The sequence below is a fragment of the Oryza sativa genome, chromosome 7, assembly GCF_034140825.1.
Source record: "Oryza sativa Japonica Group chromosome 7, ASM3414082v1".
NCBI classification, from domain to species: domain Eukaryota; kingdom Viridiplantae; phylum Streptophyta; class Magnoliopsida; order Poales; family Poaceae; genus Oryza; species Oryza sativa.
Genome location: NC_089041.1, coordinates 14,524,597 through 14,543,167, shown reverse-complemented (window position 1 = coordinate 14,543,167; position 18,571 = coordinate 14,524,597). Strand labels below are relative to the sequence as shown.

General features: G+C 43.8%; 1 pseudogene; it reads left to right on the top strand.

Moving 5' to 3' along the window:
• The first annotated feature begins 15,461 nt into the window (after positions 1-15,461).
• Positions 15,462-18,361, top strand: LOC4343063 (uncharacterized; annotated as a pseudogene).
• The last annotated feature ends 210 nt before the right edge of the window (positions 18,362-18,571 follow it).

Sequence of the window (18,571 nt, the reverse complement as noted above, 5' to 3'; positions counted from 1 at the left end):
GCAGTATCATGGTGATACTTCGGGGCATGGCGACATGTGTGGAATCGTGTCTTGTGGGTACAGTTGTACACCTCTATCCAGAGTAAAACTATTCGAATAGCCATGCCCACGGTAATGGGCGATCAACCAGATTTACCGTGATTAGTCTCACCCTAGTTTAGCTTAATGAACTGGTGTAGTTCAGGTGGTTGGTTGGGCCTGTTGCAACGTGGTGTAGTGTTGGATAGTGATTGGTTAATATTGATTAATTACTACAACTGTTTTACTGCTTTCAACTACTGCTTTGAAATGTCTGCTTTATGCAAAAGTACATTTAGCCTCCTTTGGATATATCCTGCATCATACCTCCTCTTCCAGTATGACTTTCTGAGTATAGTGGGTAGTACTCAGTCTTGCTCTCTTTTCCCCCACACAAGAGCTGAAGATCTTCCTAATGGGAGCTGTCTTGTTGAAGTTGGTTTCGTCGCTGCCGTCAAGGATTGCCTGTGGAGTGGAGTCGCCCCGCTGCAGAAGTCAAGCTTCCGAGTCTAGCTCGTTTTTTCTTTTCCGCTGCATTTGTAATCTTTTATATTTTTGTAAGACGTGGATCTGTATGTCAACAACTGTCGTTTGTGTACCCTGGCTGGTCCTAGACAGGGATTTAATGCACATTCAGCTTAAAAATTCTGGTTCGTGAATTTCTGGGCGTGACACGTAACGATAGATGACAGTGGGATGACAACGGTTGACCTTAACAAGGTTCGATACTCGGACGAACCTTTTGTCCTTGCCAATGATGTAACGCAAGTTTTTTATGTGAAGGACATATCTAGCAAAGGAAAGAAGGGCAAAGGGCCTGATGAGCCGAAGTGCCACATGGTTCTCCCAGGCAAAAGAAAAATCATCGGAGTTGAGGACAAGACTGACGAGGATTATGATCAGTGTTATGGGCAACCCCCTTTCACGGTGACGGTTGACCCTATCATCCTCCTATCAAACGAAGACACCCCTTACTCACGTAGCGATCACAAGGAAGGAACAATTGTGAGGCGGAAGTACGTGCGGTCAACCGTCATCGCCGATATACTGCCATAATTGTTGTGTACACGATGTAAAATATTTTAGATGTATTGAATATCCATATAAATCAATTGTTGTATGGCATATGTTAATTATGTATGATTATTAGAATTTTTAAAATTTTAAATCATGCATATGCTACTTATATATGATAATTAGAATTTTTAAAAGTTTTAAATCATGCATATGCTTATTATATATGATTATTAGAATTTTTAACAATTTTAAATCATTCATGTGGTATTTACATATGATTATTAGAATTTTTAACAATTTTAAATCATGCATGTGGTATTTACATATGATTATTAGAATTTTTAACAATTTTAAATTATGCATATGCTAGTTATATATGATTATTAGAATTTTTAACAATTTTAAATCATGCATGTGGTATTTACATATGATAATTAGAATTTTTAACAATTTTAAATCATGCATATGCTAATTAGATATGATTATTAGAATTTTTAACAATTTTAAATCATGCATATGCTTATCCACTTAATATATTTTTAAGGTTTTGTCATTAATTTTGTGACGTGAAATCATTATTTACTATTTTAGAAACCCATACATAATGAAATTAAATATGTAGTGCTATTATCTTTAGTCCAGGTTCTTAACCCTAACCGGGTTAAAAAAGAATTTGGCAATCGCGGGAAAAAATCAACTAGGACTAAAGATCCGATATGCTCGAGGCGCACTTGTCTTCTCCACCAGCACTTAGAAGTTTTTCTCCGATCTCGGCTTCTCCTTCACCGCCACTGCCTAGGGCATCCCACGCGCCGACGCCACTGTCGTCTCTCACCGTCGTCTCGCTGTCGTCGTCGTCGCCGCCGCCGCCTTCTCGATCTCTCTCTCTCCAAACCGCCGCCGCCTCGTCGTCGTCGTCGTTGCGACACCGCCGTGCCACGCCGATGCCGACCCCGACTCCGCCTCCCGCCGATGCCAACCCCGACGTCGACCCGGCCGGCACTGTCGACGACGTACGCCAACCCCGTCGACGCCGACCCCGCGATGCGCCGTCACTGCCAACAACGCCGCCGCCACTGCCGCGCCTTGCCATGCCGCCGCCCCCGCTGCGGCACGCCACCGCCGCTCCTTTTCGGTGCCGCCCCATCAATGCCGAATGGGAACGAACGCGAACGGAAGTGAACGGACGTGAACGAATGCGAACGAACGCGAACGAACGTGAACGAAACGTGTGAACGAACGCGAACGAGACGTGTACGAACGAGAAAATTAAACGATTATTAGACTTAGCATATATGATTATATACTTGAAAACGTGAACGAAAAATATATGTTCCTTTGCATTTCGGCTAATACATTTTTTTTGCATGTTGCAGAAAATATGTCGTCGTCGTCCCTCAAGCCGAAGTGGTAGCTAGCCCTCGGAGGAATTTGCGCAGGCAAGTGATGTAAAGATATGATTATCTAGAGTTACCACATATGATTATTAGACATAGCATATATTAATTATTAGAGTTTTAATATAAGATTATTAGAGTTTTAATATACGAAACTTAGACTGAACATATATGATTATTAGAGTTCTAATATATGATTATTAGAGTATCAATATATGATTATTAGACTTAGCATATATGATTATTAGACTTATCATATATGATTATTAGAGTTTTAATATAAGATTATTAGAGTTTTAATATACGAAACATAGACTTAGCATATATGATTATTTGATTTCTAATATATGATTATTAAAGTATTAATATATGGCTATTAAAGTATTAATATATGCCTATTAAAGTATTAATATATGAAAATGCCCCCAAGAAGAAGTACCATCACCACCTGGGTCAGGCGGCTATAGCGTCGCAGTGCCAAAGTGGGAGGAGATGGAAGCAAGCTTGATTGAGAGGGGTATCGAACCGGTCACCGCTAAATGGCCGGATCGATCGAAGTTCTGGTACTATGCTCACGGTGGAACGCTTAACCCCGTTGTTGTCTCCCTGGTGTTCACCGATCAGATACGTGAGGCTGCCAGTCGACTAACGGACGCAGTGGAAGCGTCTTCTCAGGGAACGTTCCGACCCGACAGAGAGAAGGACGAGCTGTCACTCGCCCTGCAGATTCCCGAGCATCCAGGACGAACACGAGGGAAAGGCGTGGTTCCTTGAAATATTGGATTCAAGAAGGACATCCACATGTACAGGAGTCGGATGAGGAGCAAGAGAGATACCGAGGCAAAGATTGCAGATCTTGATTATAGGGTATCGAGCTACGAGCTCAGCATGCAAGAGGAGGTGGCAAGGAAAGTGGATGAACGCATGGCCGCACATCGGTGCCACGATCCCCAGCCGTACATTCCTCATGTAATAATCAGCCCCTGAGGCAATCGTAGCAGCTGTGCCTCTGTCACACCCAGAAATTCACGAACCAAAATTTCTAAGCTGAATGTGCATTAAACGACAATTGTTGACATACAGATCCACGTCTTACAAAAATATAAAAGTTTACAAATGCAGCGGAAAAGAAAGAAAAAAAACGAGCTAAGCCTGAAGACTTGACTTCTGCAGCGGGCGACTCCATTCCACAGGCATCCTTGACGGCAGCGACGAAACCAACTTCTTCGAGACATCTTCAACTGAAAAGAACTTCAACTCTAGGGTGGGGGAAAAGAGAGCAAGACTGAGTACTACCCACTGTACTCAACAAGTCATACCAGAAGAGAAGGTATGATGCAGGATATATCCAAGGAGGCTAAAGGTTCTTTTGCATAAAGCTAGCATTTAAAAGCGGTAGTTGAAAGCAGTAAAACAGTTGTAGCAATTAATCAATATTAACCAATCACTGTCCAACGCTATACCACGTTGCAACAGGCCCAACCAACCACCTGAACTACACCAGTTCATTAGCTAACTAGGGGTGAGACTAATCACGGTGAATCTGGTCGACCGCCCATAACCGCGGGCACGGCTATTCGAATAGTTTTACTCTGATCAGAGGTGTACAACTGTACCCACAAGACACAGCCACACGACACGTTCCCATGCGCCGACATGCCACCACGACATACTGGAAAGAGGCCGTGACAGAACCCTTCGCATAACCCCCTCTAACCGATCGCACCACACCTTAGGGTTCGCCCCCGTCCCCAGCAGGCAACGGGCAGCCCCCCTTTCGTGCCGCGGTGAATCCGGAAGCCGATAAACCGGACACCCCGGCCGACCCAACTCCATCACTCCCACCCTCGCCTGGGTACGTCGGCTAGAGGAAAGCTACACTACAAGCCCAGCCGTTGCCCACGCTGGCTTGTGGTAAGTACGGTAAGTTCTTCCAGGGCATCCCGCGAACCAGTCCTTAATTGCCATGGGCACAACTAGCAAAACCATGCACCCACAGCCCACCATGTAGTGTATTTTAATTAACCAACACCATTGCGGTGGCACTAATCCAAAGCTATGCCAATAATCAAAGTCTATGCTTGAATGTAATTCCCCTTTTGTGTACTAGTTGAACTAAGCATGGCTAAGCATTTCCTAAGCCAACATCTAATCATTTTGATACCCCAGTTATCAATGACATAAGGTAAACAATATATGGCTGAGTAGCAGGACCCATCCCACATGACATTGTAAAACAATGCAACATTTAATAGAAATGCGGGACATTTATAAATTGGGTACAATATGATCAATCGTAATGCATGACTTGCCTTGCTCTCGTACTGATGGAACCACAGCAATGTCTTCGAGGAACCACGGATCGACGAAACGGCCGAAATCTACGCGACAAACAAAGCACACAAGCAAAACAAGCTATAAGTCTACTGAAACAGGAAACAAAACCATTTTTAATGGATTCTATGCATTTGTATGAATTTACTGAGACTTGAATGGACTTAATCGGAGCTCAGATGAATTAGTTATGATTTTTAGAAGATTCTCTGTGTTTATTACTATAAAAGAAAAGCCTTAATGAGTTTTATTGCGCAATAAAGGATCCCAGGGCTGAAGTTATCCGGGAGGGGCGGCGCCGACAAGCGGGCCCAACGGGTCAGTGACACAAGAGGAGGAGGAGGTGACCTGGCGGGTGGGTCCCACCAGGCAGTGGCTCAGGGGAAGGGGTGGCACCGGCCGGTCTCGGCTCGGCTTCAAGCCGGCCGGCCCCCATGGCGAGCGGCGATGACGCGGACGGGAGGCGGGAAACAACGGCGGTGACCGGCGCAAAGGCGGCGGTGCACATGGGAGAGAGGGGAAAAGGGAGGAGAGGGGATCATCAGCGGCGAGCACGGCGGCCGGCCCGAAGGATGAAGGCGGCGGCGATGACCCGACGAGCGGAGGGGCAGACGGGCGGCGGTTGCACCTACGGAGGAAAATGGAGAGGAGTTAGGGGTTGGGAGGAAGCCCACGGCGGCTAGCGTGGCCAGCCGGAGATGGGAAGGGCGGCGAAACTCACCGGTGCACGGAGAGAGAGGCGTTCCGGCAGCGGGATTGGATGGGGATGCGGCGGCCGAGGTAGCTTTGGCGGCGGAGAAGCTAACGGCGGCGGTGGCTCTAGCGGTGGCGGCGTGCGGCCGGAGCACGGCGGCGAGCGGCGGCGCTAGAGGAGATCGGCGCGGGTGCGGTAGAGGGCGTGCGAGAGCGCGGTGAAAAGGGGAAAAGGGAGAGGGGGATGCGGGGAAGCTTTATAGGGGCTCGGGAGGGGCGGACACGGCCGGGAAACCCCCCCGATTCGGCCGGCGACGTGGGGGGGAGAGAGAGAGAGAGACGGATTCAAAACCGAATCCCGCCCTCTCGGGCCGCGCGCGCGGGGCGGGAAGGCGTGGGGAAGGGGGCGGCGACGTGGGCTTGACGACGTGGGGCGAGTGGAGGAGGTGGGGCACCGGCGGTGCGGGCGGTTGGAGCTGCGGCTCCAACGACCGGAGGTAGGAGACGACCGACAGGTGGGCCCCACCTGTCAGCGCCCGAAGGAGAGAGGAGGGAGGGAGGACTTCGGGGAAGGGAGGAGAAGCGGGCTGGTGTGGGAAGGAATGGACCGACGGCCCAAGAAAAGGAAAAAGGAGGGAAAAGAAAAGATAAAAAGGAAAAAGGATTTTCCCAGGGATTTAATATTGCACTTTGCTTATTTTAATTGGTTAAAATTATTTCTAAGGCTCTGAAAATTCTACTAAAATTCCTGTTAGCATATTTTGACATGTAGAATCCAAGAAAAATTCCACATGCCGATTCTGATTATTATTTGCATTTATTAGTTTAGGGATTCAACTCTAGGTTAAATTAAACAATTTCTTCGGACGATTTATTTTATGAATTTTTAAGCAAGGAGGGGAACTTTAGGGCGTGACAGCCTCAACGGGGCAGGTAGGATCACAGAGCATGGACTCCATGCAAACTCAGGATGAAACCACTTGCCCCGTTGATGAGATCACGTAGCGGACACCATGTGAGCTACATATTTCCTTCAAGAACTTATCAGTCAAGGTATGCTCATAGTTTTATGATTTTTGACTTGTACATTCCGCAAGTTGCTGCTTCGGTTGATTACTAATAGATAACCTCTCATCACGTGAAGGTGGCATCAGGAATGGCCATCCCAACTGACCCTTCAGGGACTTACCACTGCAGGCCGATTCCAGCAGGATACTCGAGGGTCGAAGTTGAGCTGGTGGAAGACGCTTACGAGGACCTCGAGTTGGACTACCCTGGAGGAGACGGTGAGACGCATCTACGAGACTCAAGCCACGCCATTATACTATGGCGCAAGCGGTACATCATCCACCCTGGGCGACAAGCAGCGTCTCGTGCACCATCTCCTCCGGCTCCGCCATCTCCTCCGCTACCTCCTCCTGCACCATCTCCTCTGGCTCCTCCGTCACCTCCTCCTGTACCATCTCCTCCGGCTCCTCCGGCTCCTCCGCCTCCTCCACCTCCACCATGTCCGCCTGCACCTCCCAAGACAAGGTCTCGTCAAGCTCCACCGCCTGCCCGCACAAGGGCAACGAAGAAGGCAAAAGTTGACGCCACCAAAAACAAGGAGCCGCTGTACAATTGCAGTCAAGAGGAGCTTGACGCTTATGTGGCAGCAAAAGTGAAGAGGCAATTCAAGCCTCGGAGTCTTGAAAAGAAGATACCTATTGACCCGAGCGTGAAGAACTTCTTCAAGAAAATGTCCACAACAAACAAGGAGGCCTTAAAGCTATCGGACTATGACCGAACACTTAAGAAAGCCTATTACAAGAAGTCCAAACCAGTTCCTCAGCTTGGAGAACAACCTAACCAAGAGGTCGAGCCGTTGGTGTCGGCAAAGAAATTGGCATAACATAATTCATTTCTGACACCGGTCTAACTGTGGAACAGTTGATTAGAGGCGCACCAATCCCGAAGACGGAAGTGGCATACAAGTTTGAACTCGGTAAACCGCTTGTCACGCCTGAGCAGCTGCAGTCCCTACCGACACAGATGTACAAATTCCATGAATGGTACATGGAAATGAACGCCAAGGGTAGAGAGATGTTCGGAGCGAGGATAAGAAACTCCGACTTCTTGCAAGGAGAAAATGTTCTCTGGATCCATTTCAAGGATGTCTTCGAACTATACCATCTGAACGCCCTGAACGTCTCTCTTCTGAGCGCATGGATTTTGTAAGTATCGTTGAGTTCGATTTGTTTCGTTCAATAATTAGCTCCTTGCATATATGTAAACAATAATAATTTCCTTTTATCGTTGTAGAATGAAGATTCAAAAGACCCGACGGCGGGGGGTTTGCGATACTGGGTTCATCGACCCTCAGAAAATCAACGTCGAAATGATCGACAAGTACGAGAAAGACACAGAGGACAATCTCGTCCATCTCCTGACGCAGCAGCATTTCAAGACGTTCATAGTACTGCCGTACAACACAGAGTGAGTTTTTACTATCGTTCGAACAAACTTCGTTCCCATACATATAACATGTACATTTTCATATATCATCTCACGCATGTTGCAGATTCCACTGGGTCCTGTTACTTTTCGACTTGGATGCATGCAGAGTCAATGTGTATGACTCAATGAATAAAGAGAAGACTTTTGACAAGGTTTTCCAACTTATAGATAGGTAATATAATGCCATCTATTCCAAAGCCGCATGGATTTTTCCTATTGCTATTATGCGGATCTCGGATAATAAATAATCATAGCTTGCAACTGCATGTAGGGCTTGGGATCGGTTCCGTCAATTGTTCCGCGGGACTTGGAAAGAAAAACTTGGACGGAGCTTTAATTTTCCAATCAGTACATGCATGCTCCGAAATTATATTGAATTGAATCTCTAATTACAGTTAATATAAGTGTATATTAAATCTCTTGTCCTTTCTTATGTAGTGTGCAAAGCGGGACCAGGGAACTAACTTGTGCGGCTACTACGTATACGAGTATGCCCACTGCCTATCAACCCAAATCTACACCACACGAGAGCTCGATGTACGTATATATAAACCATTCAAAATTTCATTGCGTATCGATTTGTTGTTTATTAATTTCATATATTCATATGTCATTATTTTTCGAATGATAGCGTATTCACATGAGGGACAATCTCTCACACAAGGATTTTATCACGGCTGTTCAAGTCCTTAATCCCAAGGGTGAATTCTACTACGACGGATCGACAATTCATAACGTCGGTCCTTCTTCTTTTGACATAACGCCCGCGTCGAAGTCGTAGCTAAATAGTGAGCAAATGAATTGTACTATACATGCATGTATATGTTTATAGATGTACACATTTACTTTAGTGTAAATATATATTTTGGTAATATATATGCACATAAAATGTTAAGTGCTTTAAATTATACATGTGTAATATATGTATTTATACATATGCATATATATATATATATATATATATATATATATATATATATATATATATATATATATATATATATATATATGTATTCCATATATATATGTGCGTAATATATATGTAATATATATAGGGTAAGACAATTCTACACCCGGGGTATAGAATAACTATTCTATACCCCCCTCCCTCTCAAGGGCCACACCCACCTCCCCCTCCTTTCCAAGGCCTAAAAACCACCTCTCACCTCGGTCAAACGCTGGTCAAAGCCCCCTCCCGCCGGTCAAAGCTCAGTCAAAACCACCTACTAACTCCCCTCACCACCCACCTCTTCTCAGCTCTCGTCTCGCGAAACTGTGCAGTAACGCGACGGTCACCGTGTAGTAAACTATGTTTTACGTGCAGTAACAACGCTCAAATATAGTTGAAATATAGTCACGATGGATCTACTTTTGATAAGCATTTTTTTTCTAGCATCATGGTGCAAACAATTTTTAAAAAACCATACATGACATCAGAGATATTGTTCTTAAAAGCTTTTCTTTTTGGAATTTGACTCTCCACAAGTAGTAATACAATAGCATTACTTGTTACTACTGTACGTTACTACAGTTCTATCACAACGTTACTATAAGAGTCTAGTAAAGACAATAAGCTTTGCAGTAACAAAGTGTCTTGCATTTCTTGAATATTATTACTACATAAACTAGGAATTGAAACAAAAATATATGGGTTAAAGCCTCACATGCTAACCGTATACTTGTTACTACACAAAAGTAGAAGCGTTACTACATAATAGGTGCATGTTACCACTTCCAAGTAGATATGTTACTGCATGATAAATGCAGTGTTACTATGTCATTTTTACGAGATGAAGTTCGAATAGGTGGGCCATAGGTAAAGTTTGTAGGTAGCTTTGAGCAAGGTCTGATTGATGTAGGAGTGTTTTGAATAATTTTATACATTTAGTAAAACCATGTTACTGCATGTATATACCCCTGTTACTGTAAATTACACATTCTGTTACTGCATGTGGAGGGCTAAAGTTCAAAATGTCAATCTTTGAAAAGCAATATCTCACAAGATATGTATTATTTTTTAAAACCGTTTCCACCATGATGTTATCGTGTTACTGCATGTGGAGGATTAAACTTCAAAATGCATCTACGTACTCCCCTCCTCAAGAACCGTTTTTCCTCCCTCTTCTCAAGAAAATTGGTTTCCTCCCTCCAATATAGCGTTACTGCATGTATATGACGTTATTGCACTTTTGACCGTAATATTGTGGTGAATTGCAGTAATTCAGGAATTGAAACAAAAATATATGCGATAAAAGTCTCAGATGCTAATCATACACTTGTTACTGCACAAAAGTAAAAGTGTTACCGCACGACAATTACACGTTACCACTTGTAATTACTACAATATTATTACTTGTGGAGAGTTAAATCCTCAAAAACAAATCTTTGAAGGGTAATATCTCTCACATCATGTACTATTTTTAAAAACCGTTTGCACCATGATGTTAAAAAAAAGGTGCTTACCAAAAGTAGATCCATCATAAGTATATTATGAGTAAATTTTAATTTTGTTACTGCAAGTAAAACATTGTGTTACTATACGATGACCAACACGTTACTACGTCATTCCGAGACGAGAGCTAAGAAGAGAGAGGGTCGTGGGGAAAGTCACCGACGGGTTTGACCTAGAATTGACCGACGTGGGGGACCTTTGACTGGCCTTTGACTGAGGTGGGAGGTGGGTTTTGGGCCCTTGGGGGGAGAGGAGGTGGGTTGGTGGGAGGGAGGGTATAGAATAGCTATTCTATACCCCTCGTGTAGAATAGTTTTTCTAATATATAATGATTCTATACTCCCAGGAGTAGGTACTCCCGGTTCCATCCACCGTCCATTAGCGAACACCACCGATCAAGTCAGCAAGCGGATCAAGATACCGAGCCCGTTTTGATTTTTAGTTACGAAAAAAATCCTCATAATCTGAATTATTCCGTACTAACCGGAACCCTTTTGAATAGCTCGTATTAAAATCTCGTGGGTGGTTGTAAACAGAATCGATAGATCGATCCGCAGGTTATCGCGATCAGCGATTCGAAGGCGACGGCGGAGCGACCCATCGGCTATTCGAAGGTCGCGGCGTCTGCTGATGTCTACGCTGGCGTCTTCCATTACCAATGCCTTCAGTATGACTATCCGCAGGCGACTGGCTGGCCGAAGAGCTGTGACCAGACAACGACGCCGTTGATCTTCGGGCAAGTCAGTGTGGCCGTGCGGCGATGGCATCGATGCAGGCCCATGCTACGATCAAGACGACGTTGAGCGTCGTCCGGAACTGGAACATCGACTATGCTGCAGGCAAGTCCTTCCTTCTTCCGATTTTCTTGATTTGCTTTTTCTAGGTTGCAGATCGATAATGCATGCATGCAGATCGAATTTGTTTGGTGCATGCAAATGCGAGATGCATGTACCGTGGACGTAGATGGTGCTGACGACAGAACAGTCCAGCATGTGTGGCCGTGCGGCGACAGCATCGTCGTCGGCATCGAACCCGTGATTCCTAGCTAACTGTGTTAATCCAGGAAGACACATTCTTGTCCACCTCTCTCCGGCGTGCGGTCGGCGTGATCCCATCGATGTTAACCGAGATCTGTCTGTGGGGATGCAGAGATTCTTCGATGAGCCACATCGAGGGGTGATCCCGTTATGTTTTGTTCTTAGTTTCCGAAAGTCTGTGTTGATCTTTTTCTTTGGTCTGGTAATGTCCATTCAGAATTCAGTGCCCTTCTAGGGTATTTCATTAATTTAGGTTTATTCAAAATGCAACAGCCGATACTTTGCCAGTGATTCAGGCATACTTCTGAATTTGCACGTGAAAAGCATATTAATTATTCTATTCAACTGAAAAGCATATGCATCCAGCTTCCATGGATAGTAAATATACGACTTATCTAAGAAATACTGGTACATACTTATTTATATACTGAGTGAAAAAAAAGTAGTATACGTAGTATATACCGATCAAACAAAAAGGCAGTATAACCTCCTTTAGCGAGGACGATGTAGTATACCGACCAAACATGACAATTTGTATATGCAGTATACTGACAGAACAAGTAGTGCATACAGTATATACTCAATTAATAACAAATTTATATACTGATAAAAAAAAAGCAGTATATACTCCTTCAATGAGGAATGTAGTATATATACACTGACCAAAGAGCAGTTCATACCGATTGTAGAAGAAATAAGTATATACCACTCCGAGTAGCTGTTCATACCGATTGGAGAAGAAATAAGTATATACCACTCCGAGAAAAGTCAGTATATATACTCGTTCCAAAAAAAATCAGTATATACTCATTCCGAGAAAGAACAGTATATACTCATTCGCTCGTTGCAGTAGTATATACTGCGCGTACCAATAAAAAGACATAATCAGTATATATATACACGTTAGTTCTGGAGTAAGTATATACGGCTGCTAATTAAAAAAAGATGTATTCACTGCTACAACAAAAATATAAGGTACTCCTTATTACGTACTGCTAATACACAAAAAAAACTAGTATATAGTACTGCTCATCACTTCAAAGAGTATATATACTGCGGCTTAAAAAACAGTATATACTGTTGCATACTAGAAAAGGTGGGGATATCTAAGGTACGTTATCAAATTTGAAAGCAAATGCATGCCAACGATCTTGTTCAAGTCTGCACCCAATCCGGTGTGCAGCTATGCCACTTGCATGCAGTCATTTGGAAATTAATATTATTAATTTTTTTCACAGTTAATTTGAATGCTAATGGATCATCCATTAATAAAAGGGTGTACATACACCTGGGTGTACGAAAGAGCCGTCCTATATATATATATACATATATATATATATGTATATATATATATAAAATGCATATATATGTATTGTAACATAAACCCTAAACCATGCAGCAATAGGGCCATGCAAATAAGAAAAAAATTGGTAGATCGATCTTACACCAACCGGGACTAAGATGGCTTAGCTGGCAACGTGGCTGACCGGATTAAAGATCGATCTTTAGTCCAGGTTATTTCACCCGGGACTAAAGATAGCGATCTTTAGTCCCGGATTCGTAGTCCCGGTTGGATAACCGGGACTAAAGGGGGGTTACGAACCGGGTGGAAAAAGGGTTTCTCCACCAGTCTAGGTGACGCTAATTTACGTCATGAAAATTGAATTTTAAGTCATGTTGTGAAATCTAACGTTCGTGTGACGAATCACCTATCATGCATCTCTAATGGCGTTCTATAAAGAATGCTTATCTTTTCGTCATTAATCTAGTGATGATCCTTCTGTCGTCATACAGTCTATGACGTCCATTTTCGTCACCATCAAGCCAAGAAATCATGATAAGATGCCATGTGGCCTGTTAAGGCCCATGTAGTCAGGGCCGGCTCGGGTGGGAGGGGGGAGCGGGATGGCCGCTCTAGGCCCCCACCCACACACCATGTCAGGTCCCAAAATTATAGATTCGGTAACCGACATGTTTAAACTGTATCAAGCCCTAGATCAGTAGATTGATACAGGTTCAACAATCTGAATCTTCATCGCATACATTTGATCAAGGCTCCAAAGGTGATTTCTTTACATAAAATAATAGGGTATTTACAAGATTGTGGCTATCTATTACTGTAGAAGCTATAGGATGAGCCAACTCTAATGTTTTGCTATAGAATCAAACCATCTATCTAATCTATACTTGAGAACTAAGTTGGAATGAAACTAATTTATATGTTTAAACTCACGGCTTCGGCAAAAACTCCAAAATGATTCTCAAAGAGAGGGTTAAAGCAATGGTGAGTACAACATACTCATCAAGCTATTATATCAAGTAATGAATGCATGAAATAGTAATCTCTAAGTAGGGTTTAGGACTTGCCCTAAACCCTATACAAAATGGTCCATGGGCATTAGGTGAATTGCGTTTAGGTCCATAGGCCCACATGGCATACAAATCAATTTTACAAAAAGAACCTTACAAGATTTAAATTTCTACTAATGAAAGTCCTTACACCTAATGAAGTGGCTAAATAGCCAGGGCCCACATGTCGGTGACTTGGCGGCTGGGGAAGCAGAGGCAATAGGAGGGCAACGGCGACTGATGGCGTTCGTGGCTGCGTATTGGCTTGATCATATTTGGGCGTCTTTTTCCTGGGACGTAGGCGACGTCGTTGGCGCAATGGCTCGGCCGGAGATGGTTCGAGTCGACGGGAATGACGAAGTGGGGCGATGGCGGCGCTATGGACACCGGGAACGCCGACGAGCATATCACCAACTGTTCGATCTATGCCAAAATAGAAACAAAGAAAATGGATTGATTAGGTAGAGAAGGAACTTCACGTTCCCATGGTTGGAGTGCGGTGAAGCTCACCAGAGAATATGTGCGATGGATGAAACTCCTTCGGGTGAAAAGAGTAAGTGGAAGTTCTTGGAGATTCCGAGGTAGTTTTTGGTGGTTTGCATAGTGGAACACTGTGAGAAATAGATGAGGTTCACAGTGGCGAGTTGGCTAGATTAATCACTACTACAGGGACCCTTTTAGATTCCGTGCAGGCGGCAACTCGTCGCTTCTGGGAAAATCGGCTCATTTTCACGTGCGGTCCTTTTAAGAGGATGGCACGGAAAAATCGATGTAAAAGGCAACGAGTAACAATGTTTTAAGTGTACTATTGAGTAGTCCTTCATAAGGTAACTTAGTTGTGTTTGTAGCGTACTATAGTACTCGCAATATCTATTCACAAGCAGAGATCGCCATATCTATTCACAAGCAGAGAACACAGAGCACACTCGTCCTCTGTGAACACTGCACATCCGTTTTAAATTTTATTACTGTTCCACTGCTGCAGTTCAGCTAGCAAGCACACACTGTTCGAAGATCTCAAGGAGAGTCCTGTCGTGGTCGAGATGCCCTGCGCGTGGCATTTTATATTTTATTACTGCTCCACTCCACTCCGCATTTCCACTGCATGGGTCCATTTACTGAAACTTTTTAAGCTCATCTCCCTCCATCGAGGAGCGCCTACCGATAAGTCGTCAACTCTTCTTGGCTTTTTTAATAGAAAAAAACAAAACTATCAATATTTCAGAGCTCCACGCATATAAAAAAAAGAAAACATTTCACAGCTCCAGTTTTTCTCCGGTTTGAGGTGTCAAACGTCGAATATTTCACTACCATAGACACTAAAATTGGAGACGTCACTACAAACGTACGCACTCTTTGCTCGTCCGGCGTATATAAGGCGCACCCCCTCAGTTCTACTATAAACGTACGCACTCTTGCTCGTCGTTGCACCGCACCAGAGAGCACTTACATGCATATAATAGGTCAGGAGGAACTGGCAATATGCAATTAATCTCTTTGGAGGATTCATCTGTACTAATATAAAAAGGAGGAGTTCACCCCTAGCAATCCTACAAGTGAAATCAACCACTCTTATCCCATCCGTCCATCCACCCTCTCATCCAATCTGAGCCGTCCGCTGTACACCGTAGATCTATATCCACCAGCGATTTGGCCCGATCTCATCCCACCAGCGATTTCGCCCCCACGGCCCGACGCGGTAACTGCGACGCGCAAATCCCCGGTGCGATGACTCCTCCGCCTGGTCGCTCCGCGCCTCTCTCCCCGCCCGCATCCTCGCTCTGCGCCTCCTCTCCTCACGACGGTCCACCGCCGGACCAGCGACCTCGCCTCCTCGCTCCGCCTCAATGTCGGACCAGCGCCGAGGCACTACCGCACTGCTGCCCATGGCCAGGCACGGGTCCAGTCGCCTCTGACCGGCACCACAGCGCCTCCGCTGCTCGCAGGGACGCCGCCGCTACCCGCCCGGCTACCTCCGTTGCCACCGCCAACACGCGAGTCTCCTCCTCCCTGATCGAGATCGAGTCGACACACATACACCACCAACCACCGGCCGGCCGCCGCGCACCGGCGAGCAGGATGGGGAGGCCGCCGTGCTGCGACAAGGTTGGGTAAAGAAGGGGCCATGGACGCCGGAGGAGGACCTGATGCTGGCCTCCTACATCCAGGAGCACGGCGCCGGCAACTGGCGTGCCGTGCCGACCAACACCGGTACGTGTTCTTGTGTGTTCTTGATCGATCGATCTGCGTTGGGTTGCGAGATCTGAGATTTTTGCATGTTTGATCTGTGCGTGTGTGCAGGGGTGATGCGTTGCAGCAAGAGCTGCCCGCTCCGGTGGACGAACTACCTCCAGCCGGGGATCAAGCGGGGGAACTTCACTGAGCAGGAGGAGAAGCTCATCGTCCACCTCCAGGCTCTCCTCGGCAACCGGTGATTTTTCTTTTCTTGGTTTTATGGTTGCTTTGATTGCTTTGTCCATGGCGTCCATGGCTGAGTGGGTTGCTGGCTGGCTCTGGCTGTCTACGATGGGCGTCCATGGCATAAGAGGATTCTGAACTGATGCATAAGAGTGTCTTGCATTTGCAGTTCTCTACCATAATAGTGGTCCACAACATAGCCGTGCTTTCTGAATACTTTCAATGGATAATCAACGAAGCTCTACACTACAAATTTCTGCAATAACATGTACTATTATTTTTTGTCTGAATTTTGCTTTGCTTGCTACCTTTATTTTACCTGGAGACAATTTATATTTGGCCTGTGATAATACTCTATTGTAGTGTATGTACTAAAAGGTGTTTTTATTCTATTTAGGAGGGATCATATGGAGGTTAGTTTATCAACATTCTAAAATATCAATATTGATGCTCATGATTTTGTTAACTATTGTTTATCACTGATTTTCTTCCATGCCCAATAGGTGATTTCACCAATGAAAGATGGAACATTTATTGATTGGGATATTGTTGACAATATATGGAATCATGCTTTCAGGTGAGTTGCTTTATCTATTTGATGCAGATCTGAGTAATTTTGTGCCAAAAGTGCACGCCCAAAAAGCTGGCCACACTTGTGGCAAAACTTGTCTGAAAAATAAATCTATGACATGAGAGGCACTGGAGTAACCAGGTTTGGCACACTGCTTATGTGGTTGGCCAAACACTTGCCCGTTGCCGCAAAAGGCCGAACGTGCCTAACTTGTTTCTGGGGAAGTTTGGGATGAACCAAACTCTATCTTTAACATAGTTTCTTTAGAATCAGCAACAAAGTTAATCTTCTATGCCTCTATGGAATCTTTTGGATGTCAGCATGGTTACTGCTTTATGCCCACCATCTTTTCACCTTACATATTTATTTATGCTCTTCAAATATACTGATAGTGAAATCCCTTCTTATGTGTACAACCGGATAAAGTTGATTAAATAGTAGGATTTCCTTTGTATGGCATGGAGATGCAACTACTGAATTTTTTTGCTTTATTAGCTTTTATGCTGAGGAGCATCCTATGTTGATAGTTGAACCATCTACAAACACAGGGCAGCAAAGAGAGAAGTATGTCCATATGTTCTGTATTTAAATTAATTGTGTTGCTTATGTGGTCCTATATCTAAATTTAACAATTCTCAAAACCTTTTTATCTCTTTTTGTATCGTGGGTTGTCAAAATAAGCAACTATAGTATTTCTACGTAAAACACCCATAAAGGGTATTTCAATCGAAATCCCAAAACAGGATATTGGTTCTTTCGCTTGTTCTTGATGATACTGTAATGGAATGGCAAACCTATTTCTTCGCATTTTGGCTAACAAATCTGAATTATTTTGAAGAATAGAAGGATAGACAAAATTCCAATGACCATTGGACATGATTCGATCCGGCGTTGAATAATCAAGAATTTCACTATCTTTTTTAACAAAAGTATCCATTAAGGTGTTCCTTTTATCATGCCATTTTTGTTATTTATCAGTTTTTTTGGAACAAAAACAATGTATTTTCTTAGTTGATGCTTTATGCAGGTATCTATTGACTTTAAAGATCATGAAGGCATAATGCATATATCAAGGCTTAGACATGGTCTTCGTGCAAGAATAAAATGCCATTTTGTGTTTGTCAACAAGTGTTATTTATTTTTAATCAACAATTGTTTGTCTTACTTCAGGTTCACTGATCTAATGTTTTAGTCTTGCACCTGTCACTTGCTAATAATGTTGTAACCTTGCTCCTGTCACTTGATAGTATTTCAAATAATTTCCAATATTATTTGTGGAGATTATATAAGGTCGCTTTAAGATTACCATGTTCAGATTCTTCTGCCGGCCCTGTTATTTACATTATGCATTGGACTATTGAACCTGGTTGTTTTTGGAGGACCAGGGAGCATGGCTGGAGTATCATCTAGAGGATAACCTGATGTGGATTATGCACTTGGCTTTGTCTTGACAAATAATATATGCGTTATTGCTTGTAAGAGAGGTCTTGTTTTCTGATCTTATCCTGGATTGTATTAAGGACAATTCATGTGGATTAAGGAGAATTCAGAAACAAAATTTGGAACATTTGCTATAGTATTTTCTGATCTTATCCGGGGATGTACCTGAACTTAATATTCTAGGTGGTACCGGTTCATTTCTGAGTTCATTCCCTGAACTTGTTGACTAATTTCAATCTGTGATGTGCCTCAATTTTTTAATATATATCTACCAAAGTTTGGTTTGTTTATGTTATTGGTGCACTGAGATAATTTTAATTTTTTTGGCTGTTACGTTGGTAAATTATGC